This window comes from Camarhynchus parvulus, chromosome 1, assembly GCF_901933205.1.
Source record: "Camarhynchus parvulus chromosome 1, STF_HiC, whole genome shotgun sequence".
NCBI classification, from domain to species: Eukaryota; Metazoa; Chordata; class Aves; order Passeriformes; family Thraupidae; genus Camarhynchus; species Camarhynchus parvulus.
The window spans coordinates 97662607-97687672 of NC_044571.1; the positions used below are offsets into that span (position 1 = coordinate 97662607).

Consider the following 25066-nt stretch of genomic DNA (forward strand, 5'->3'; position numbering starts at 1 on the left):
TGCCCTTTCTGTGCAGAGGGCTTCCTCCCCCACCCACGCAAGGGGAAGAGGCAGCACACGTTGGCTGTGCCAGGGCCCTCTGCTTCTTCCCCCTGACGTGTCCTGCCTGCTCTCCACCACCAACACCCTTCCCACTGTCTCTGCAGCAGCCGGGACTGTGCCAAGCCAAAACCAAAAGCTGGGCTCCCCTCACGCTCGGCCGACTGCGCTCCAAAACCCCACCCACAGGACACACTAGCCCCACACACACCAGCTACAGCTCCTCCTGTCCCAGCTTCCCAAATGACACTGTATCCTTCCCAGTCTCTGTTGCAGACCTCTTTCTGTGATTTTGCCATAATATTTCTTTTCACAGGCTTTAGGGATGAACATGCTGGAAAGTAAGTTCTTTGCATTTAATTTGGCTCTGCCACTCTGCAGAGATGCTGATCTGTGTCTTTGGCCCACTGCTGACAGCAAACTTCTCTCTCCAGTCCTAAATATTTGCTTACAGAACAGTAGCAGAAAAGTGAACTTTTAAGTATGCACATTAATACATCCTGTCAAAGATCCAAAGTGCTGCAGCTGCAATCCTAGATACTCCAGCTTTAATTGTTCTCACCTCCAAAGCCTTCACTCTCCAAAGCCTACAAAACATAGAGGCATACTATGTCAATGACACAGTGAAGTTAAGCAAACAATATGCTAGCAAAAAGGTATTTTCTATTTCTCAGCCTGAAGTGTTCTCAAACATCTTTTGATGTTCAAGTGGTATTTATAAATCCAAAACACCTCTATTATGTTCTTTTGCTTTCTTTAAACAAGAAATTCAGATCTTTTCTCCTAAATTTCATCTGCCAAAAGAATAAAAATTGGTGGGTAAGAATTTAAGTAATCTTTGCATCTTTTTCCCTTTCCCATGATTTAGAGAAGTCAGGTTCAGACTACCCTAAAAATAAAATAGCAGTAAAGAACAGCTTTAGCTTCCAACTGACTATACAAAATTTTAAACCTCCATTCATGTGTCATCAGTAGATGAGATCACATATGGCAATATACAAAATTCAGCACCTAGTTGAAGCCACACAAGGGTTCAATCCAAGGCTAAATCACAGGCATGGATGCTCCTCAGCTGCAACAGTAGCTGGTGATATAGGCTGACCCTGTCAGGCTCCCTCCAGAGTCACAAACCACTCAGCCTAGTCCCTCTCTGCAACAGAGGGAAGAAGCAGTGTCTCACAGGAATTGCTACTCCTGATGCAAATACGGACCTCCCTGAGCTTTCTGACCTGGACCTGTGCTATTCCAGACCTGATCGCAAGACAATCTCCCTGTTCCAAGCCTTGCATGGCAGAGGTTGGCCCCCCTGACACTGGGAGAGCTCTTCAACATGCAATTCACCTGCTATATCTACAAATATAATTTGCACAAGATTAAGCATTCCAGACTCACCAACAGCTTGTTTGTAACAGAAATTACCAATGATGTGCATCCATTGCAGAAGCAGACCATACAAAATTATCCAGCCTTGCAGTAGCAACTAAAGCATTACCAAGCAGCCAAAGGCCGTAAAGTGTCCATTATGTTTGAAATACAGCTCAAGCAAATGCCATAAGAAACATAAATAATTTTTTCACCACTAAAGTACCAGAGATCACTCAAATCCTTTCAGATGAAATGCATGCTGTAGTGCTTCCACCCAGACTTGACAATCCAAGAGTGCTGACGTGTCCAAGGGGAAAGTGGCTGTCCTAAGCCACTGTCAGTCCCAGTACACAACAGCTTCTACAACTGCCACTGTTTGAAAAGCCTGGCATGTGGTGCCACTTTTTTCAGAGAATACTCATCAATTTCCTCTTCCATTAAATTATATTTAAAAAACAAACCAAACAAGCAAACAAAAAAAAACCAACACAACAAAACAACCAACCAAAAAAAAAACCCCATCCAAACCTGAATCCACATCCAGTCCTCATTGTTCCCTGACCACAGGGAATTAAAGAAACTTTGGGGTTTTTTTTAACTTTCAAGTTGCTGTTGAGGAAGATAATGGAAAACTGCAGAGCTTAGCATTTTATTAGCAGATGGAAGATTCAGGTCATAACCTCACACCTGGAACTAAGCCCTAATAAAACTTTTGGTTTTGTAGTAGCTATCCCTCCCTAATGACAGAGTAACAGCTCAGCTCTAAAGAAGGAAAAGAAAATGCAAAAAGCATAACTAGAAGTGACTTAAAAGCCAGCTAAAGAAAACCCTTTCAAATATCATGAAAAGTTTTAACAAAAAAATAAAAGTTTCCATTGAAATAGTCCCTTTTAAGTTTCTATTTTTAAATAACAAGGTCCCTCAAGTTTTATGTAGAGTTTATCACACTGTCACAGAACTTGCAGTCTGTGAACCACCAACTTCCTTTTGTGGTTATGAAAAAAAAAATCTGTACTGTACAGTATGTCCAAAAAATTGCATGAAGACTTCTGTAGCCCCATGAAATTTTTACATGAAAATATGTACTGAACCATATGTCCAAAAAAAAAAAAAAAAAGCAAGAATCCTCTATTGCATGAAGAGAGCCTCCTCAAAAGGAGTCAAGGTCCCCACGTGCTCAGCACTCTGCTCTCTCACACTTAGATGAAAAGCCTTCCAGAACAACTGCTGCTGTTTACAGATGATGACACCTCACAGGAAGACTAGAAATCAGTTGAAACACAAGTAAAAGCAAGGTATGGATGTTACTTTTGTGAATTAGAATCTGCAACTAAAACAAGGCATCCTACCATACCAAGAGGGTTAAGTTTTTATACATACTCACACACATCTTCCAGTGTGAAGATCATATGTGGCCTTCAGGAGTAACCATAAATAAAACTATAAGAATAAATCATTTTGAGAAGCGGTTTGAATGCATTACTTCTGTCCAGAAAAATCAACAACCTCTTGGACTGAGCCATCAACATCAGTCTTCAAAACTACTCCCACATTTAAAAAAAACTGGACTGAGCATTCCAGTTAGAAATTATTTACCTGCCTCTCCTCCTCTGGAGGCAAACACTACTCCTCCCAACACCCACTTCTTTCTGGACAAAGCTGCTGGCAGCTCACACTCAGCCATTCAGCATGCACTACAGAAACACACTGTGTTATTCATTCCTCTATGCCCTGTGCCACTGATGCAATGGAAAGAGAGCCAAAGATTGTGAGCATACTGGGTGTGCTGAAGCCCATCTTTCCTTATCACTGCTGTACTTGCAGATGGACATAATGATGAAAAAGTGACCCACAGAGGGCTTCATGCACCATTCAGAGCAGAAGAAAAGAGTTTCTAAAGTAAGCAGATACATCTCTGCAGTAGGTCAGAGAGTAAGCACGCCCCCAGCAAAAGGTGGGAATTTCTCATGTGTGAGAGGAATAGAGATCTTTTCCCTCTTACACAGCAGAAATGACACAGCCACCATGGACCTAGAGGTGACAACCACTACAGGGAGCTCTTGCCAGCTGGCTCTTGAGCTGCATGCTGTCCAAGAGGAACTCCCAAGCTCCCCATGCTGAGCTGTGCTGCCCTGGGGGCTGCAGCAGCCCTCCAAGGCCCCCTTGGCAGGATGATGAAGCCAGCAGGCTGTGCAGAGCCTAACACTGCCAGCATCCCCCAATACCCAGCTACAGTCCCACAAGACCTCCAAAAAAACCACAATTCTCACTTCCCTGCTCCTATCCCTTTGGCTCTCAGACAGACACAAAGCATCTCTTTAGCCCCTCTGATACATCAACAGTTTTACACACAGGCCAGAAAGTTTGCCTTCCTTCTGGCTGCAGATACCCAGGGCTTAAATCTCTTTAAAGATAAGGAAGGAACTTTCTTACAGTGCAGGCAATACATTATGTTAGGATGCCCAGGAGATGCCAAAATATTCTGTGAATCTACTGGTTAACCTGCCTCTATATCCACAGTAGTCACCTTTGCAACATACCACTTATTTCCCACTATCTCAAAGTTTTAGACTACTCCCCCTGCTGCCCCCAGAAGCTGTGCAGAAGTTCTGGATTTAACATCCCAGGGTACTTAAAGTGACTAAAAATGACCCACAGACACAAGGGAGTCTGGACAACATGCCAGAAACCTGAGCCTTACCAAGTCTGCAGGTGAGCTTCCAGAAAGCACACTCCAAGATTCATATAGACACTTTGGAATCTGCTGCTGTGGGGCGCCTCACATTAACTGGGGTTAAATCTTGAAGGTAAAGGACTTAAACTTCAAAGCTGAAACAGAACATGTTGCACCATTCAATAGCAGCATGATGTGCAAGGTCAAGCAGAACTACGGAACAGTCATCCCTCCAAAAGTCCTGTTACAGAAACCACGTCAAGAGCTAAACTACTGGAGCAAACCATTTTCTGAAAGTATTAAATATTTAACAAAACAAAAAATATTGGGGAAAAAAGTGCAAAATACAAATTCATGCAATGCAAAGCAGTTGTCAGTATTTACTCATACATTGGTGGCTGTTTCAAACCACAGGACTCCATTACTAACTGTAATTACTAGAATTACTTTACTAACAGTAAAGCTCTGCATTACTAAGCTCTTGCAGAAAAACAACAGCAAGAAACAATTCATTCAAACTGGAAGCTCCTGGGACACTCATAACACTGATTTTGTTATTGCTTCTGTGTGTAGGCTGGCTTCAAGGTTAGCAGCAAGTTGTGCAGCAGTTTGAAAACTGAAGAGTAATATTAAAAATTCTTGACAAAAATCTCAGTCATGAATTATATTTGGAAAAATTATCTCCTCACTAACCTTTAAAGCTGTCAAGTGTAAGATGCAAATGTTTTCTGGATTTATACCACCAGTTGTCAGGGCACTACTTTATTGTCAAGTGTCAGAAATTTCCACCCTCCCCAGTTTTAGAAAGCAAAACACACACTGGGGTGTCCCTGTGTGGATTTTAAAATAATACATGCCCTATCATCCTCTCCATATGCAAGCATGATGTACTGTATCAAGAATGAAGAAATTGATTCAGCGTTCTTCTCCCTTCTGAAGTTACATGGCTACACTGCAGTTTCCCAAATCCTGCCTGAATATTCCATTTGTCCTTTCCCTGTTCCATGTGTGGTTTTGTAGATAAAGGCCACTGAGTTCATCTCTACTCTCCAGAACGAGAATAAACCAACAAACCTTTGACCATCCAGATTTTATCTAAATGAGTCACAGAATCCACTTTGCTAAACACATGCCGCTTTGTACGTTTCATGAAATAAAATTCCATGCCAAAAGGGATAAATGCATAGATTAATACTCCAGCTATCCCATCAACTGAAAAATCATTCAGAAGCTGCAATTAAAAGAAACAGCATCTCACAAATAATTTTGAGATCTCACAGTTGCCTTCAATTGCCCATTTTTAAGTGTATTTCAACCCACGTATTCTCTGTAAGGTATCCAGTTACAGATGATTAAGTGAACACTTACCATTCCACCCCAGAGATAAACTGTGCCAACCCTCTAAAACAGAAGCCTTAGGAATTCTTCCTGGTCAGCATGAAAAATTCACTCAGCTCAACAGTGAGTTCTCAAAAACTAAATTGTTACATTTTCTAAAAATAACAAGCAAACCAAAAAACCCAAACAAACCCATAACCCACCCCATCAAAACTTCACATTAAAAAATCAAACCAACAAAACCGTGAAATAAGTCAGTTTTATATAAAATGCCACACTTAAATCAAGCTGTATACAAACTACATCTATTTTGTTCTCCAATATCTATGGATATTTTTTTAGTTAAATTGGAAAAAAATGGATTAAAAAAATGCAACTTCTGCAGCATACAAAATGATAAAGGGCATTTGTCTGCAATTCATCTGATTGAAGAATAATGCTGAATTCATTACAAGCTTACTTGAAGGTGACTCAAAGAGTATTTTTTTAGAAGTCCTGTTCTTTATTGAGACTTCATAATTAGTTTTAAAACCATCTGATCAGAAATACTATTTAAAAAATGGAAGTATTCAAGAAAAATATAAAGTCCTAAGTTTACAGAGCAGTTATCAACTTTCTGAATGTATGCTTTTCTGTGTTAGAGACATGGAAGGGGTTAAAAGCACACACCTAAGCTGGTTTCTTTAACAGTGACCACGTTTACAGAATGGCATACATATTCCACTTTTTCTTAAAATAAAAAAATCCTGGAAGAACTTATTGAAAAAACCAGACTTTTTTAAACAAATGGCCTACCTAACATTTCACTGTAAGTTCAAACTTTCCTCCCAGCAGTAAGTTTGGTACAATCATTTCCTTATCCTGTTTGTAGCCTATTTCATGCCACACCACTCGTGGCCAATTTTATCCATGGAAATACCCTCTATTTATTCTACTTCTTTTTGGGCTTCTCCATGATGCTCATCAGCTGCTTCCCTCGACAAGAAAGTGTCACTTAAAAACCTGATTCTGTAGTGTGTCCATCTGAAACACCCAAAGCCTTGCAGCAAAAGAGAACTATCTCTAATTGAGTCATCTTTTGGGGTTTGCCTAGTATGTGATTTAGATTTGGCCTTTCTTCCCCTTCACGCAACAGGAAGCCTATGATGAAAGTTAGATGCTTTCAGTAACAAAGCCTAGCATGACAAAACACTGTGAAGAAACAAAGACTTTTAATACAACTTTCTGGCCGAAGCCAGAGGTCTGGGAAAAGCTGAGACACGCTGCTTCTAACAGTAAGGTAGCGGAGCTCCCTCTATTGAATTAGCTGCCAATATCTCTTCAAAGCTTTAAAGATGCCAACTGTGGTCAGAATCAATGTTCCGATAAAAACTTAAAACCTGCCAGCCTGGGCAGCTGGGACCTATCATGTACACTGTATGTAAGAGACAGCTAAGGGAAGGGGACAGCCACCACACAGAGCCCATGACACATGCCAAAGTGTCACTGCCTGCCAGGGCTCCAGCCCTGGGGACTTCTGTTATCCTTGGCTGCTGTTTGAGAGTTTTCCATCAGGTCCCAAACTGCTGTGCCCAATGGCCACGATTAACGATGCCAGGGCATACTACAGATGGTGCTACCACAGCACAAAACACAACACACGAGCACAGTTCGAGCTTTTGAAGTTTTTCTTCACGACAGGGGTTAACTGTACACAGAGTACCCCCTAAACAAAATATATGGATATACAGACTGCTGAAACACTTATTAAATCACCAACTGCACTTTTTACTTCTTATCAAGGGAATGGCTTAGTATTTCCACTGCTGTTGAAAGCACTTTGAACACTTTCTACCCAAACATTACAGAACTGTTCTAACCCCTGATAACCTCTAAAAATCATACCCTGGAGGTGCTCTTTCTCTCTACACTCTTTTATCACTTTCTCACATGTTTTACCTCCCAAAAGAAGCACATTTATTATCAACAATAGAAATACTAGTTCAGAAGAAGCAGCACTGTTTTAATAAGCAAACATTTATTTGCCTTTCTGGAGACCCACATCCATGATAGAAAAAGCAATTTGATCTTAAGCTAGGCAGAAATTCCTCAAAAGAGCCAACACTGTGGAGCAGTAGATTAACATCCACTGGTGTAGGAATGATTGTGATTCAAGCCATCCTCAATAAAACACACTGAGAAAGACAAAGGAAACAAAAGCAGAGAAGGAAAAAAAAGGAAGAACCTTGATCTGATCACTGCCAGTAGTGAATTGTCAGAATACAAGGTGCATTGCAATCTCCTCTCTAAATGATGAGATTCATTTTCTAGTGTATTAATGGCAGAAATGTACAGCCTCCTTTAATATTCATCCTGTTCCCATCAAAGAAAATATACCAAGATAAAGAACATGTAGGTCAAAACCTTGTCTTCTGGGAAGATAACACTCAACCATTTAATATCAAGGGGAGTTTTTAATATTCAGGTTTTCCTGGAAAAATCATGTTCTGCTTAAGTAACTTCTAATTATCACCCTACAGCATTTACAGTTCTTTAAGTCTCTCATTTGAGCATCAGTGAATGGAAGCATAACTATTTTTCTTGAAGACAGAGGAACTTGAGAGAAATCAGAATATTGCAACAGGTCCTCAATTCTCTTACAAATGTGGCCTTGCAGTTTACACACTTTCTAATAAAAAAGTGACTGTATTACCAGAGGAAAAAACTGCTCACCAGCCAACTAAGAGGAAGCCTGAGTAGCACTGAAGACAAAACCTGAAAAATTACAGGGTTTTAGACATGGTAAAAATCAATATATAAAGTCTAGCCTCCTATCAGAGCTGGCGGAACTAACCAAGACCATACTACGACACCATGCTATTAGAGATATGGAGAAACAGTTTCAACAATCAGCACGGTAGTATGAAAAAGCCACAAAATTCCCATGTGTGAAACAGCAATGGAATAACCACTGGAGATCAGACCTTGAGCCAGCTTGTCTGTGATCATCATGTTATGGTCATAGAGTACAGATCACAAGAAGGGAAGACTGAATATTGACAACCTAGTGTTAGTAAAACTGAATATTGACAATCTAGTGTGAGGAGATCCAATTACAAATTAGAGCTTCTAGAAAATAAGCCCATTCAGTCTCCCCAGGGTTACTAGGCTCAAAGTGCATATACAGAGAGGTGGGGCTCCTCTGTAATCAGTTTTCTACAAGCAACCTGCTCTTATTTCACCCAAGAAGTCCAAAACCACTTGGACCAAAAAATACTCTCCAGAAAGTCCTCTGGTAGGAACCTAAAAAAGCCCATGATGGTGTGTCACGTATGAACAGCCAACATATTAAAGCTACTGCTGCTACAGAAATGCTTGTTTTCATATGGCTTAGAGGGATCTCATATGGAATCAGGTATCATACCATTGAAATATGCAGTGAGCACTCTTACCTCTTAAGACTATAAACCCCACTGTTTAAGTAAGATACTTGCAAGAAAACAGAGATCACAGTTTTAGCCTGATCATACAGATATAATTTGCATTATGTAAAACACTTATCCTATTTTATTTTCCCCTTTATGTATGATCTTCCATAAATATTTAGAGGTTCTGTTCCCCAAAAACTTCTGCTGGAAGTAAGTCAACAAATGAATTCTACTACTAAGAAGATAACATATAAGCCGAGGCTAAATAACCCAGGTTACTTTCAGGAAGGAGAATGGATGGTATTGCAAGAAAGGGGATCACTCTTACAGAGGTTGGAGAGTGAAAATAAAATATCTTGAAATTAAATATTACTTGTGACAGATATATTTATTTCATGAACATAACAACATATATTTTCTTCAATAAAAATCACCTGGCTGAAATTTCAAGGATTTACAGACCTGGATGATTTCTGGTTTTGCCCTCTGCCTTCTCAGTGCTACAAACCCAACAGTAGAGGGGAGAGCGCAAGAAAAATAGTTTATGTTGGAAGACTTTCACATCAAAAAAACCCAAACCCCTAAATATATCAAATGCTTCCCAAAGCCATCAATCTAACAATTAAAACTCACTTAGGAATGAGTCTGGTTACCTGTATGTTAGGCCACAAATACATGGCACACTGAAGCATACACACGTGGTGCAGACGTTTTCTGAGCTCAGTTTCAGAAAACCCATGTGAACTCCAGATCTTAATATAGAAATCCAGTTTCCTTTGCTCAAACTCACATCCGATATACCAGGGAAAAAACGCAGTCAGAAGTGAGAACATAATGAGTGTCATGAATAAGATTACATGTTTCAGTCTGACTAGGCTTAGGCAATATGTAACAAACCTAGTAACAGAAGGAGAGACTAAGAGCTTCCTTGTTGAAATCCCCCAGAAAGCAGGGGGAGGGGGAAGGTCATAATTAGCTCCTGATTAAGAGTTTACTTTCTTTTCACATACAGCCATTCCTCTAGAGATGTATGAGATTATAATCCATTTTCTCACTTATTCGGACCTCGAGTCAGTCTATTAGTGCCAAATGTGTACTTGGACCCCTCTCTCTTTTTAAGATGGGTATCTTCCTAAGTAGTTTATTCGGTGAAGAAACAAAACCAAGTTTTCTTATATGCTTTTAATACCTCATCTACTGCTTTCCATATCCAAAGCTCAAATGGAACTCCCAAAAGTCGAGCACCATGATGGAGTAATACATCCCTAATTTGTAAAAAAAACTAGCTATCATCTAAAATAGATGAGATAGCAAGGGGGAAGAACCAGTAAAACTACAGCAATATCAAGACCTTTCTATAGGTATTTTTGTATGTAAGTATCTTTTATATTCCTCAGAATAAACAGAGAAGTAGAGGCTTAAATCTACTACTGGGCTTTCCAGGCATTTCCAGTACTGCAGGGAAAGTTTGTAAGCTGAGGTGGAGCTGGTTTCTCCCCACACACATTTCCTTACAGTTAGTCTGAGCTTCTCCTTGACGGGGCAAGGAAGGAATGAAGAGCAGAAAGAACAAGTTAAATGGTTTTGCTGACAGCCTATTAAGATCATAGGTAGTCAAGTGACATTTTTTTATACAGTTCCATCAACACAACCTTTGAGATAAAATATTTTATGGTTTCACATTTTCTTCAAATGGAAAATGTAGACAGACACACAGTCACCAAGATCATTTTGTATTTACTCGGCTAAATCTCTCCACAGAGGCAAAGTCTTGCTTCTTAGAAGCTGAGGCACTTATCCCTCTGATAGTCCACATGCCTTCAAGATTTCCTAAAATGAACTATCTTTCCTGAAGACTTTCTCTGCATCACAGCAACCAGTATTCTTTGTAAGCTCCACCACCGGGACTGGTATTTATTATGTCCAGCAGTGATTATACCCTGTGTTTGCCAAAGCAAAAGCCAAGCAGCACAGCCTGACACATGGCTTACAGTTCCAATATTGCTGTTGAGTCTGTCTGGAGCTTTTTTACTATTCTATTTGAAACTACAAATTCAGCAGGCTTGCTTTACTGTTGTAGCTAGTTTTCAGTTTTCCATTTGGAGCTTGTAAAACACAAGTATAAATACACCTAGTGAAAAAGATCTGCTCTTCTCTTTCATTTCGCCAAAACCATACTGGCCGTAAATGGTTAACTGGAGAGCACGTAACAGCCAGGCAGAGGCCAGGAATGAAAAACCACCAGCAGCTCCAACACTTCTGCAAACCCTCCGTTGTTGCAAAGGCACAGAGGCAAAGCCATTTCTTAAAGCAATACAAAATTTTACCACAGGCTGACGCTCTTTCTACAAGAATAATGAGACGGTCCCCGAGCTGAATGCAGAACTCCTCACTTCACAGCTTTTCCCTCAGACTTCACTTTCACGCTCAATATTTACAAAACAAAGCCTACAAACACCTCATAGCCAAAATATTCCCAGAACAATTAGGATATTTAGCACTCTCTGCGCCTTCCTACTTCCCCAGCGCCTCCCTCAGGAGCGCTTTTACGGGCGGAGAGGGGAAGAGAAGTTACCCACGCGATCCCGATCCGCCGGAGCAGCCTCAGGCACGCAGCGCTGCCCCCGGGGCTGCCCGAGCCGGGGGCACCGACAGCGGGGCTGCCCCCGCCGCGCCCGGCTGCCTGCGGGCGGCGAGTGCCCGCACCGCTCCCCGGCTCCCAGCGGCAGCGGAAAGCGGCGGGAGGCCGCCGGTCCCGCGTTGTGCCGGCACGGCCACGGGCGGCACGGAAGGCGCGGAGGGCAGAAGCGGCTGAAGCGCCGAAGTTGCAGGCGGCTCGCTGCACAGACGTGCCGCTCAGCCTGGAAGTGAAAGCGGCACCGCACCGGGGCTCGGCTGTCGCTCCCGCGGGGGCAGCGCTGCCCGGCGGCCGCTGACAACGCCCTGGAGGGACCCCACCGCCGCTTCCCACGGAGAAAGATGAGACCAGCGCGTCTCGATCCCCCTCACCGCTGGAGCAGCTCTGCCTTTCCCGCAGGAGAGACGGCATCAGCCGGCGCACCCTCGGAGGGTAGGAGAGGACCGTTCTCCTCCAGAAGCGCAGCGGGGTGCGGCGGGCACCAGCGGCCGGGAGCGGCTCCTGGCGAGCGGGGAGCCCGCGGTAGGTGCTGGGGCGCTCCGGGAGCGGCGGGCGGGCACCGCCACCTGCGCCCCGGCCTCCCCTCCGCCAAGTTACGCGCGGCCGGGACGGCGCGGCCGTGGCCACCGCTTCCCGCGGGCGGGCGCTCACCTGGGGGCAGGCAGAGAGCGGCGAGCAGGAGGCAGAGCAGGAGCGGCAGCGGGCGGCGGCGGCAGGAGGCGCAGGCGGCGGCGGCGGGGGCTCCATCATCCCGCCTGCCCGCGGCGGGACCGGGAGGCGGCGGCGGAGCGGGGCGGCGCGCCCGCGGCGGCTCTTCCCTCTCGCACCGGAGCGCGGCAGCGACTGCTCCCTCGTCGAGGCCGGGAAGCAGCAGCGGCGGCTCTCTCCCGGCGGCGGGAGCAGCGGTAACTTCCCGGGCGCGGGCGGCGGGGCGGCTGCTTTCCTCTCGGCGCGCAGCGAGGAACGACTCCGCACCGGAGCAGGTGGCGGCTCCCTTCTGGCAGCCGAGCGGCGCTCCAGGACTGAGCGCCGCGGCGGGAGAGGCGGAGCCGGGCGGCGGCGGCGGCGAGGCTGGCCCGGCCCCCGAGCCCCCGCCCCGCCCGGAACGCGGCGCGCAGGCGGGGGAGCCCCGCGGGCAGCCCCGCCGCCGCCCCGCCCGCTGCAGCCTCTCCGGGCGCCCGGGACGTGCGGGCCCCCAGCCCCGGGATGTGCCGCTGCCTCCGGGGCGGCGCTGTGCAGGCGAGGGGGCCGGGGCTGGCGGGCATGCGGGACGAGCCGATCCCCCCTTCCCCTACTCCTGCTTTGCTTCTGCTCGGTGCATGGGCTGTTTTCTGGTGCTCTGTTCAGGATGCGTGTTGGTTATGAGTACTGCAAATCCAAAGCTAAAAAATAATGAAATAATGACAATGCTTGTCCCGTTGGGTGTATAGAAACGTGATTGTGCCTCCTCTGAGCCAAAATAAAAAAAAAAAAGGGGGGGGAAAATTTAAAAAGCAAAGATAATAACCATCAGCTTAATCTGATTTCATGGATGTAGCAGAGAATTGGATAAAAGGAGGGGAGCTCACAACACTCTGGTTGCATGAAGAAATGCACTGCAGGGTGAAGAGGGATCTTTCGTCACTTGTGGAAGTCGGCTGCCCTAAAGGTCAAAAAGATTCCTCATCAAAGTAATGTAATCCAGAAGCAGCGCTTTCATGCACAGTGCTCTATTCTCCTCCTGTTTCGGTCTGAGTAAGCAGCGCTGTTTCACTGAGAGGGAAATAAGCACGCTGAAGCCGCACAGCAAGTTTCTGAGCTAACAGTTCTGCACGATCAACATGTAGCCCACGCAGTCATGTGCAGTAAACATGATGTCCAAAATCTGAAATATGAATAATGCACACCGTTTGGTCTTTCCAAAGGGACTTTCTAGTAGTGAAATCCGAAGTGTCAAGCTCTCTATTGAACTTCACCATGTGATGATTTGAATTCTTGGACGGGAACTTCCCCAAAACTCCGGAAAATGAAAGACAAACTTAGCTAGTCTGTTGTGCTATTCTCAAAACAATTTTCTTGATGTCTAACAACTAAAAATACTTAAACATTACAGTGATACAGAGTACATTTAGAAAAACACAGCCTGTGTACTTTTTTGTGTACCATGCTTGTTTTTTGTAAAGAGGGGTAAGGAATATTTGCCTTTTAGAACTTTAAGTCTAAAGTGTTGTCTTCACTTCAAAAAGTCCTCCTGTTCTTCCACAATATTATTATTATTATTATTATTATTATTATTATTATTATTATTATTATTATTATTATTATTATGTATAGCACGCCATGCAATCCGTTTTAAAAATACTTTACTTTCTAGGCTTACTGCTTAGCAGAGCTCTGTCGTCCTTTGTTTTCTCAGTAGATTTCTCTTTATGGGCAAATTACTAAGCAGATTTTAAAAAATACTACTTTTAAGATCAATAATCTTTTTTGTTTTCCCGTTGAAGCAAATCAGTGTTTTCCATTCAGTGTTTTGTTGGTTTGTTTTTTTTTTCCATGCATGTTTGGAAGTTGGAGCGTAATCATTAGTAGGGAAATTTAATATTTCTCTTGCTGTCAAACCTGGAGACCTCCTCAAAATCTTGAGAGAGATTCTCAATAGAATTGCACTGAGATGACCATCTAACACAGTTCAAACTTTTATTCCTACTTTGTTTTTTTTTTTTTTTTAATTTCTAGAGCTTTTAATAGTATGCTCTGATTTTGCAACAACTTGGGCTCCATTACAAATTAAGGGCCTAATCCTCTCTCTTGCATTGATATGGGCAAACTTGTTCAAGTGAGTAAAACTGTGGCTGGCAAAAAAGGTAGAAAAGGCCAACTCTAAAAAAAGCTCTGAGTGTAAACAAGCATAAGAAAAGGCTTATAGGCCAGAATTCACTCTGCATTTAGTACCTGTTTGCTTTTCTTTTCAACATGGCAATAGTGAGATCAATTTGTATAAATGCAAACACATGGTTTGCTGGTTTAGGGAATTAAATAATGCCCAAGTACCTTGTTTTCAAAGCAGATGATTAACTGCTGCCTCATTTGCATCAACATAATGAGTAGTATACATTCTCTCTCACTGGAAGAAGGGATAAGGAAGTCTTTCTGAATATTATAAATAATTTCCAATGGCATGGTGCAGAAACTAAAAGGCAAGCTATAGAACTATACATTTCAGGCAGGCAAAACATACAGAGTAATTTTACAATTTATGCTCAAGATAGTATTGTGAAAAATTATTTGAGGACTGTTTTGCTCTGAATGTGTTGCCTAAAGTCTGTAAGGAATATGAGAAATGTGAGAGATTACATTAAGGACATAATACTTTAATCAGAAGTATGATTTGTTTAGGGTTTCCCTCACTCCTTTGTCATTTATCTTCAAAGCTGTTTCTACCTTTCACATGAAAAGAGCTCTTTGAATTCTGAGTAAATAGAAAACATCTCAAGCTCAGATTGCTTAAGTGTTTTGATAACTTTACAGGATTTTAAATGTGATTAGAAATTGTTAAGATAATTATTAAAGATGTCTTTATATGCAATGTCATTTTAGCGATCCTCAGTTCTGAGGATTTATAATTAATTCTTTTAATGTCTATTAGGTTGATAGAACATAGATTTTTTTTCCCTACAGATTATTTTCTTGGGTCATGCTCCTCTTCCTATTGAAGTTAATGGGAGCATGAGTGAGGCACTGATCTGCTGGAAAAACAGCAACTGCCTGGCTTTAAAGTCCAAAATAAATATTTATTTTGAAGAAGTTAAAACACTAGTACAAAAAAATCTGTAGAAAATAACTGTTTTTGAAAAGCAATAACAATAATAATACATTATTAAACGTTTAATCCTATCAAACCATAGATTTTCTATTTGTGTGACAAAGTGGATTGAAAGTGTAATCCATTAATAATGGTTGTGCATAATAACAAAGAGTTTTTGTTAAGCTGAAACATCATTTCCTTTTTACAACAGGTACATAAAACACTTTGGAAGCCAATTTCTAGCAAGAATAATAGAGAATAGTGTTTAATAGAGCACAATGCTCCTGATAATTTAATCTATTGTTAATAGTGAGTGGATGACTGTTAATATTGTTTCAAGGAAACTTTGAGGGCTAGTTTGGCTCAGCACTCAAAATACAGTCTGCAAAGTGGAGATCTATTGTTGAAACTGCCCTTGAACTGTAAGACAAGCATTGAACACAATGTCCAGCCTTGCATTTCTGCAAATCTGATTCTGTTAATTTGGCTGGGTGCTGCTGGGGTAAAGGTGTCAATTCAGAAGAGACTTGCATGGGTTCAGATTATTGTCATTTGTGTTAAAACGTGATTCAGCATTATCTAACACCAAGGGTTAAGAGTATGTGTAATCCATACTGCTGTTTACAACGCAGACACAGGAATTTTTGGTGAATCAGCTGGGACTTGGCTCATGTTTTATGATTCTTGAGAAATCCACAGGGTGCTTCCAGTCCCCTTAGGTGCCTTGAATACCTTTAAACACCAGGCTGCGCAAATCTGAGCCAAAGCATGTTGAAGTCAAGCAGAGACTTTCACTGATTTTGCTTGATTGCACTAGAAGCTGTGGTAGATGAGTACTCATGTCTGTCAGGAATGGTTTTGCATTGCTCAGTGTTGGCACGTGAGGATAACTGGCTGTGAAGCCTTTCTGAAGTCGATCAGCTGTACATGGTCAAGTACAACTCTAGGCTGTAAAGTATGTCAAACAGAACATGCAGGACACATAGAAAATAGTCAAAAACCAGAGCTGGCACAAAAGTGAACTGTGACCAATAGTAGCAAAGAGGAAAGCCTACTTAATTGGGGTTTTTGCAGGTATCTGCAAATTTGTCTTTCACCTAAGTAAGCAAGACCCATATATTTGGAATAAATAAAAAGCCCTGACAAATTACAGTATGAATACCTGGAATCAACATTTTCAGTATTTCTTCACTGCAAAAATCATACTACTCATGAACATTAGCAAATGCCTGCCAGTGTTATTACAGTAATCAGTATAGCAATTAGGCTCCTGAAACAAACTTATTTTCCTATTACCCATGTCCAGTGCACCTGTTTTTCACATAATTTAACTAAAGGACCAGCACTGTACAAACATTCATTAAAATAACATTACATTTGTATTATATACAAAGTACCCAGAATGCTTTCAGCTGAGATTAAATTTTCATAAAATACAAGTGCAACATGAGAATAAGGAGTTTGTAGAATAGCTGGTTGTCTTTAAAAGTTTGTGATCTGCCTTAAAAACAAACATGAAGAAAATAAAATTTTTAGACTATAAGCAGGTTTTCTGCACAAAATAGACAAGAGTCACATTAGATGATGATGATTGAGGAGTTCGTAAAGAGAAAAAGCAATCTAGTCCTTTAGGTTGGACCAGTATATATCAACTTTCCTGGCCACCTACTTGCCTTTTGTGAAGGCTCAATGGCCTTTTCCTCTGCCTTTCTCATAAAGGTTTGAGGTAGGTAAAAGAAAGCAGTTTTCAGATTTCAGGTCTCTTTTTGTTTTCATTACAAAAGCCACTTATGAGGGCAAAGTATTATTTTTCTGTAGTTATCCAGTGGGATACACAATTGTGACTAGCACTGATAATATATTGGAGAAGTAAAATAGCTATAATACAAAGAAGGAGATTATTAGCATTGCTAAAATGCTTAGACTGTTTCCCCTTTTCTCACCGTCCATGGAACCAAATTCTTTGACTTTTTGTGCTTGACAGTCCCTGAATGTAACAGGAAAATACCTTAATAATATAGGATCTGATGGGCCTCCTGTACTAAGGAGCATCCTTGACAAGACACATTGCATTCTGCCATTCTGCCAGAAATATCCTGCAAGCAGTTCTGCAACACCTGGTTTGCAATGTCGGCGTGCTGTGAAGGAGCAGGAAAGAGCAGAGTGTCATGTGATTTATTAGGATGTCACTGAGCTCCCCTGCCCTGCTGGATGCACTCTTTACACTTATCCACAGCTGGCCTGCCTGCGTGCAGGATGGACTTTCCTGAGTCTCAAGTGATGCAGAACACAGTTCTCAGAGGGGCTCAGACAAATCCTGGCTTGGGAAGTTGCTTCTTGGGCTGAGGAGCCTTTCCACAGGGCTGTTCACAAAGGAGTGGAGTGCAGTTGGTGTTGGTGCCAGCCTCACCTGGAAGCAGTTCCCCATCTGTTCTCTTGATGTCACTTGTGCCTGAGGCTCGGACTGGCTTGATTCTTGCAAGGTCAGCTCTGTGATAATCTGCCCCAGCTTCCAAATCTGGGCCTGTGTTACCCAGTTCTGCTCACATTGCCAAAGCAAGTGCAGACAGCATCCTGGCAGAGCAACAGAGGGAAATGGAGGCACGCTCTGGCCAGCAGCCTCCTTTTATCCCTGCTGCATGCTGCCACTCATTATTGCAACATTAAATCATGGCATTTTATAAGGTAGGCACTCAAATAGCTTTCACCTTTGTCCTGCCTTTCATTTGAGGATTTCGGATTCTGTGAGAGCATTAAATGCTTGGCAGCCTGTGACACTGGACAAGATACTGAACCCTAGTGATATGAACAGGTTTCCTAATCTGTTCGAAAAACCAATGATGATTAAAGGAAAGGATTCAGAGTTCCTGAGATTTCACCCTCAGCCTCCCAAACTGAAACTACTCTGTTTATATTTCTGTTAGTTAGAGAAAGGTAATAAAAACAAATGTAAAGATCAGAAGCAGGGCTGGTAGTCAATTCAGTGAAATGCTCCTGCTTGTACTAGTTAGTGTGCTCATGTTTAATTTTCAAACTTAGCCAAGGGGAGAAAAGTGGAGCTAACTCATTCAAAGTATGTTGGGGATTTTCTCCTTTGCATTATGAAAACAGCAGTGAAAGTAATGATGGAAAGAAATGAGGTATATTTTATAAAAGGTTTGAGTGCAGGGTATGGAAAAAACTTTGCTCTTTATCCATCTGGAGACAACTTGGTTTTAGGTCTGCTTGTGGCTGAAGATTAGCAGTGAAAATTGAGCAAACCTGTAGGTCTCTGTGGAAGATGGACAGAGCAAAGACAGCTCAGAGCCTTTCATGCCTGCTCAGAACTAACTTGGACCAAAGGAAATTTGTTACCTCTTCTGCAGAAGCAATTTTCTTCCTTTTTTGTCTTGAGTGAACCAAAGGACCTTGTTCAAGTGTTGAAGAATGATGACTTAGTGTTGAGTAGAGTAGGTGCACCATACTGCAGAGTTCAGATCCTTCAAAGTACTGCTTCTTTAAGAGATACAAACAATAAATGAGAAATGAGAAAATGAGAGATGGTGATAAAATGAGAATTGGAAAGGAAGGATTAAATAGCGAGTTAGTACCAGGTTCACGCTGGTTTTCAATACTAGGACACTGGATTCTGCACATCCCAAAGCTGGGCAGTTTCCTTGTGTGACAGGTATTGCCTCAGACCCTAGTAATCAGTTTTTCTTTACACTCTTGATGGTAGTAGCAGACTTTCTCATGCTGCATGACTTTTCACATATGCAGCTTTCATTCATTAACTTGGAGGAGAGGGTCAGCAGGAAATCAATTATGCTTTTTTTTTCTTCTTTTTAATGTAGCCATATGCAGAACCATTAAAATGAATCCACTGTCTGTGTTCCAGCATTGCAATTTCTTCCTTGCATCGTTTATTGTAGTATGTCTGCCCCCAGTTGTGCTACATCAGCACTTGTAGATTAGGAAGAGCAATTCCTAGGTAAATGAAAGGAATTGGTTTTTTCCAGTCTGCCAGTTACCCAAGGCAGGAATAGGCCTGCCTCAAGGGATAAAAAGGCCACCAGTTGATCATGTGTTCCTCAGAGCCATGTGTTGTCAGATCCCTGGAAAAAATGTAGTTGATCATCTCTCATTTAACAGGACACCTGTATCAAGGCTAGATTTATAAATTCTATTTTTAAATGCTTGAAGATTGAAAGGTTTTCAAGACCAGACTCTTAAGATTGCAACACAACTTAGGTAAATAGTATTGGAATATCTCCCTTATATATGTAATGCTGGCTCCTCAGAAGGCGATACCTTTTCGAGGTGCACCCTTGAAAAGGACACAGTGATTGGAACTGTTGAAAATAGAGAGTTTAATTAAATCAGCAGAAAATTGCCAACATGCTTGAAGATGTGGAGGGTTAGCACATGGATTTAGAGAATTAGCCATGTATGAATTATGATTATGATATAATATGTATGTTGCACTAGAGCAAAAAGGCTCTGAAGTGTTTGGACACTCTTTAAGTAGCCTTGCTGTTCTGGAACAAGGAAGAGCTCCTGCTACAGGTAGTTTACAGATTAACTAGATAGCATGACTAAAGTGTGTTTTGAAGGAAAAGAAAATTGTTATTCTTGTACATCATCCTGGCTCAGTTGAATACATTACACTGTTGTACACATTTCTTTTTTTATGTTAAAGGAAAAAATGTAGACAAAAACCAAATCAAACTTGAAAAAACTTTTGATTTGCAGAAATTATAGTAGGAGATGTATTTTCATGAAAATGAACTTGAAATTGCCTCCAATAAACTGTAGTGATGTGTTTGGAAAGGTGATTTATGGTGGTTTTTGTTGGCAGAAGATGTAACCACAGGTTGTTGGATTAGACACCGGTCCTGAGTCACAGTTTAGAAGGTAATACCAATTACTGGTGCATCCCTCTGAGAGAGCCTTACTGTAGCAGCTGCCCCATGTGTTTCCACTGGCTAAAATAATCAGTGCAATTATAGAAGCAGTGCTGCAAGGGCTTTTTTTTCCCTTTTTTTTCATACAGAGTGCTGAGAATTTCTGATAAGGATGGATAACTAATATTTTGGCAATCTATTTAGTAGCAGTCTTCAACTCAAAGGCTGGAAGACAATCGTTATCAGCTGTCTCAGGATCACACTCTGCAAGAGGTGGATTCGCAAGCACATTGTAGATTTCAAGGTCAGATTCTCATTCTATCAGGATGTCTGTAATGGTTCTTAGTTAGGAATGGCAGTCAAAAGGGTTCAAACTTGCCTGGCATCAATGTTCTGAAAGTTTGCAGTTAGTAACGAGAAGAAGAGTCTACCTGTTTTGCTTAGGGCAAACTTATCAAGACTTCTCTACTTTTCTGGCTTTTATTTGACCTAACTTTTTAAGTCTATGACATTTTTTAGGGGGCAATTTATTCCCTTGATTCTGCTACCCAGAGTTTTAATTTATTTGCAGCTGTTCGCCCTATTCTCTCATTGTCAAACAGTCTCCCATGTCTCACAGACAAGATGTTTCTGCTTCATCCCATGTTTGGAGTGATAGTGTTTGTATTCCCAAATCACCATTACAAATGGTGGGTCCCTGATTTCCTGGGCATGGCTGATGCTATTTCCCATGTGATGTAGTGAATTAATTCCTTGTTTTGCTTTGCTTATATGCATAGCTTTTACTTTCCCTGTTAAACTGTTTTTATCTCACCCTAAAAGTTTTTTCGCTCTTACCTTTCTGATTCTCTCACCCTTCTGATTCTCTCACCCACCCCATTGTGGGGAATGAGCAAGTGGCTGGGTGGCTCTGAGCTGCCTTTCAGGGCTAATCTAAAACAGGTCTTGTTCCTTACAGAATTGTTTCTGACCAATTGCTTGAATTTATCTTCTGTTTCGTACTTTTTAAAATTTACCCTATGCTAAAGATGTTACACAATCACTACAAGTGAACAGGCTTTGTATCACTTTATTAATATATAATGACATACACAAAATAGTGGTCATGCCACTTGTTCACCAACAAAATTGAACATTCAATATGTAGCTCAAGATAAGAAGATGCATCTGTGTAAGGGTATTTGTTAAGTGTAAGATGTATGCTGAAGAACCATTTGATGCTCAAACTAAACTTTTCCCCTGCTGTTCTCTTGTAAGACAGTTATAAAATCTATTTAAACAAACAAACAAACAAAAAAGGATGCATTAATCCACTCACCCATTCTTTAAGTATAAATCTTTCAACCTTGTTGCTGTCTCACACAGATAAAAGGTCAAAACAAAAGAAAGAGAAGTTGGAAATAGGAAGAGAGTGTAGATATTTTGTAAGTCCTTTTGTGGGAGAGATGGGGAAGGAAATTAAAATTTGCTTCAATGAAACAGCACAGCAGTGTATGAAATTTCAGTTTTCTGAGAATGGAGGTGAGGTTTTAGAGAGGCATAAATGAAGATTACTCAAGTGAATGCTGCTGTTAGGCAGACAGGTTTCCACTTTCTTTTGAACCATTGCAACTAATTTTGAATGTATTGTGAGCTTGTTTTTTTGCAAATCATATCTCTTTTGAGAGAGAAGAACCCCTTGAAAAGCAGAACACTCTAAAAGGCAACTAGGAGGATTTGAGCCTATAATTGAGCTCCTACTAAATTAATGTTGCATTGTCAAATGCTACTTGATGACATGGAGGATGGCACAGCCATGTAATTCTTATATTGTATGAACCAAATTCTGAGGTCTTAAGAGGTTCTTGGAGATGGCATCTATCTCACTTATAGCTAAGTGGCTCTTAAATTAAAAAAAAAAAGAAAAGAGAATAATAGTACTTAGAGGCAGCTTCTGTGAAGTGCTCGTCATGCATAGTTCCAACAGCACTTTAAGAAAGAATGTCAGTATCGTTATTTATATTGATTTTAATTGGGAAACTGAGGCAGGGGATGAAGGGAATTGAATTTCTGAATCAAGAAGTAGTCTGTAAAAAACTCAAAAACAGCTATAAAGTCTAGTAATGCCCTGTAATCTATAACATCTTATTTTTTCCTCTGAATGTTTCTTGAGAATAAGCAGTCCTTGAGAGAAACTCTTCAAGTGGGCCACTTCAGTTCTTTCAGAAATGTTAAGAAGTCTGAATCTGAGAATTTTGTTAATCCAATGCCTCTTGGTATTGAATCCTTCATATACTTCCCAAAGTATATGTGAAGACTTTGTGGAAGCCGTGGATAATCTGGAAAATGGTATTATTAGGAGGCAGGCAGCATGTTGATTTATCTCCTTTGCATTCAAGTCATACACTGTGGTCTTTGTTATTTCAATAGCTGACAACCACAAGGACCAGAATGAAGAGCAGGGAGAAGGCTGAGCCAGAGATGACAGAAGGAGAGCTAATATATTGGCACAGGGGCTTTGCAATGGGTGCATTATCCTCCTGTGACAGCAGATTGCCCTCTCAAGGTCTTTGTTCAAAGACATTACTGAAGCTAAGTCCTGCTGAAACATGAAGTTTTAGATAATGTTGGTTAAATGTGATTTGCATCTGTGTGCAATGAAATAAATTACGATGAGGTTTTTGGGTTTTTTTATGAAATCATCCTTGGGATCTTACATATGCAGTACATAGGATGTGTTATTTAACTGTAAATAAACTGAAGCTAGACAAAGCTGTGTGGAAACCATGGGGGGCAGAGGGACTTTTCTTGTACTGGTAGTCAGGTGACTACTACAGTTAATGTAATAGGCATTATAATTACTTGTTTTATGAACTTTTCATCATGAGGCCCTAAGTTGTGATCAGAATATGGGCAGTACCGTCATTGTTATGGAACATTCATGGGAAAAGATGGATGGGATTATGTGACTCAGTGTGGTTCAGAGTGTTGAGGCTGTTCATGGCTGTAGGAATTGGGTCTTCATTTTTCAGAAGGATGTCATGTTCCCCATGCAGAGCAGCTGCCATTACTGATGATTCCTACTGTTTGAACACATGGAACACAGCAGCAGTGCCTACACATGATTGTAGGTGTATGTATATAAGGGAATTAGTAGATAGGAAATAAGTTTGGAAATACCTTTGCCTTCTGAACAACAGTACGTTAGCTTCAGAACTAATCCACTCTTTAACAAGGTGGGAAAATTAGTCAGTTGCACCTGGTAGGAGGCTGAAGAGTAGTGAGAAACTGTTGCAAACACATATTGTATGTCTGCTAACTCACATTCTTGGTTTTGGTCCTTTTTATTCCTAAATGTACAACTATTTTATTTTAGTATAATAGGTTTGAGGAAAAAAAATTGTTAAGCATAATACTTTGCTTACTAAGCTAATCTTTGCATAATTTCTGTCCAGAGCTAATTTATTTTTGTTATTCAAATTTACTCCAATGTCGTGTTTGAGGGGTCTTAACACTCTTGTGCAACATATGCAAGCTGATCTTAATAAACAGGCCATTGTGGAGTTTATACTTTATATGTCAGTATGAAATTGAGATTTTTACTTGTCATTTATTTATATTAAAACTTTCCTGTATTGTCAAGAGACACCAGTATTTTTTGCATGAATTACTGCTGACCTGAAAAATTGTTTATGCACTTACTTAAGTCCATCCTGTTTGTCTTCAAAGTGAAAGAACAGTCTTGGCTGATTCAGGGCAATAGCTTTTTTGAAGAACACGTAGTATATCTTCATTGCCTTTTAGCCTAGATGCAGCTACCACAGGCTGCAAATGTCCTTCCTGAAATCCTGTAAGTATGGGTGAGTTAGACTGCTCTGTGTTCCTGTTATTGTTTCTCTCAGAATCCCACTAGTGCCAGCCATTGCTGTTGCAGACACACACAGCATACCAGAATTGTCTTCCTTCAGCCATATTCCTCTTGGATGGCTGGCAAGATGTGTTTCTAGCAGTTCAAGTGGAATTCACTTCCTTTCCAGAGAGGTCCTTTAGGCAGTGCTGTCTGCAGGTCACAAGCAACTTTCAACAGAATTTTTTGTTACACAGGTTGCTCAGTGTACCTCCCATACTCCCCAGATAATGGCCATATTTTCCTGATTTTAAACCAAGTAAATTTCCTGTTAAACAAGATTATGGCTTAATTAGGATGCAAAGAATTTGATTCAATATTCATTTTGTTAACATTTTTCGTTTCATTTTCCTCCCAATTTTCCTATGCTCTTAACTTCTATTTGGAAAAAAATAGTTTGAGTGTAAACAAAGAAAGGATTTAGATAAGTCTATGCCCTAGTAACCAACTAAAAACTCCTATTTTCATTGAGATTGAAGCTGTGTTTGAACTCTCCACTAATGCTAAATCCATGGTTATCAAACTGTTCCACAATACTGTGGGAGTGAATAAGGCAACTACTTTTTTTGAGACATTGCTTGTGATTGCTGGAAAAGAGAGGCATATTAGTAACAACATTCAGAATATTTATAGCTTGTTTGCTGGTGCATAGGAGAGTAAGTGCAGATTACTGAGGGTTCTCAGTTATGAGGGCTATGAATTAAAGTTGTTATCCATAATTTATGATTCTCCATGTGCTTCCAGTCTACATTCAGTTAGAGAGAAAACATAGACAGGCAGAGTGGGGAGGAGTAACCGTGAAAGAGGAAGAGACTTGCTTCATATAATCACCATCTTCATCCTGTCCTTGAAAACTGATACAGAATCTTACAGTTATTTAAATGCTTGATTGCTATCTTGCTTTAAGAATTGGAGACCCATTCATTAAAATAGGAAAACTGCAGCAGCCCTCTTGCATAACTTCTGTGCCTTAACCATAGGCTCCTGTGGAAGACTAGAAAAAGCAACAATGAGCCCTGGAAAGACTACCAGCAGTAGAAACAATTTCTTCT

The 25066-nt window shown here is 41.2% G+C and overlaps 1 protein-coding gene across 1 annotated transcript in view; it reads right to left on the reverse strand.

Moving 5' to 3' along the window:
- ALCAM (activated leukocyte cell adhesion molecule) overlaps nt 1-12234 on the reverse strand; it is a 113768-nt gene extending 101534 nt beyond the window's left edge. Inside the window, exon 1 of the mRNA XM_030952741.1 lies at nt 12113-12234. The gene's annotated coding sequence lies outside the window, so the exon portion shown is untranslated. The remainder of the gene's footprint in view (nt 1-12112) is intronic.
- Nucleotides 12235-25066: the final 12832 nt, after the last annotated feature.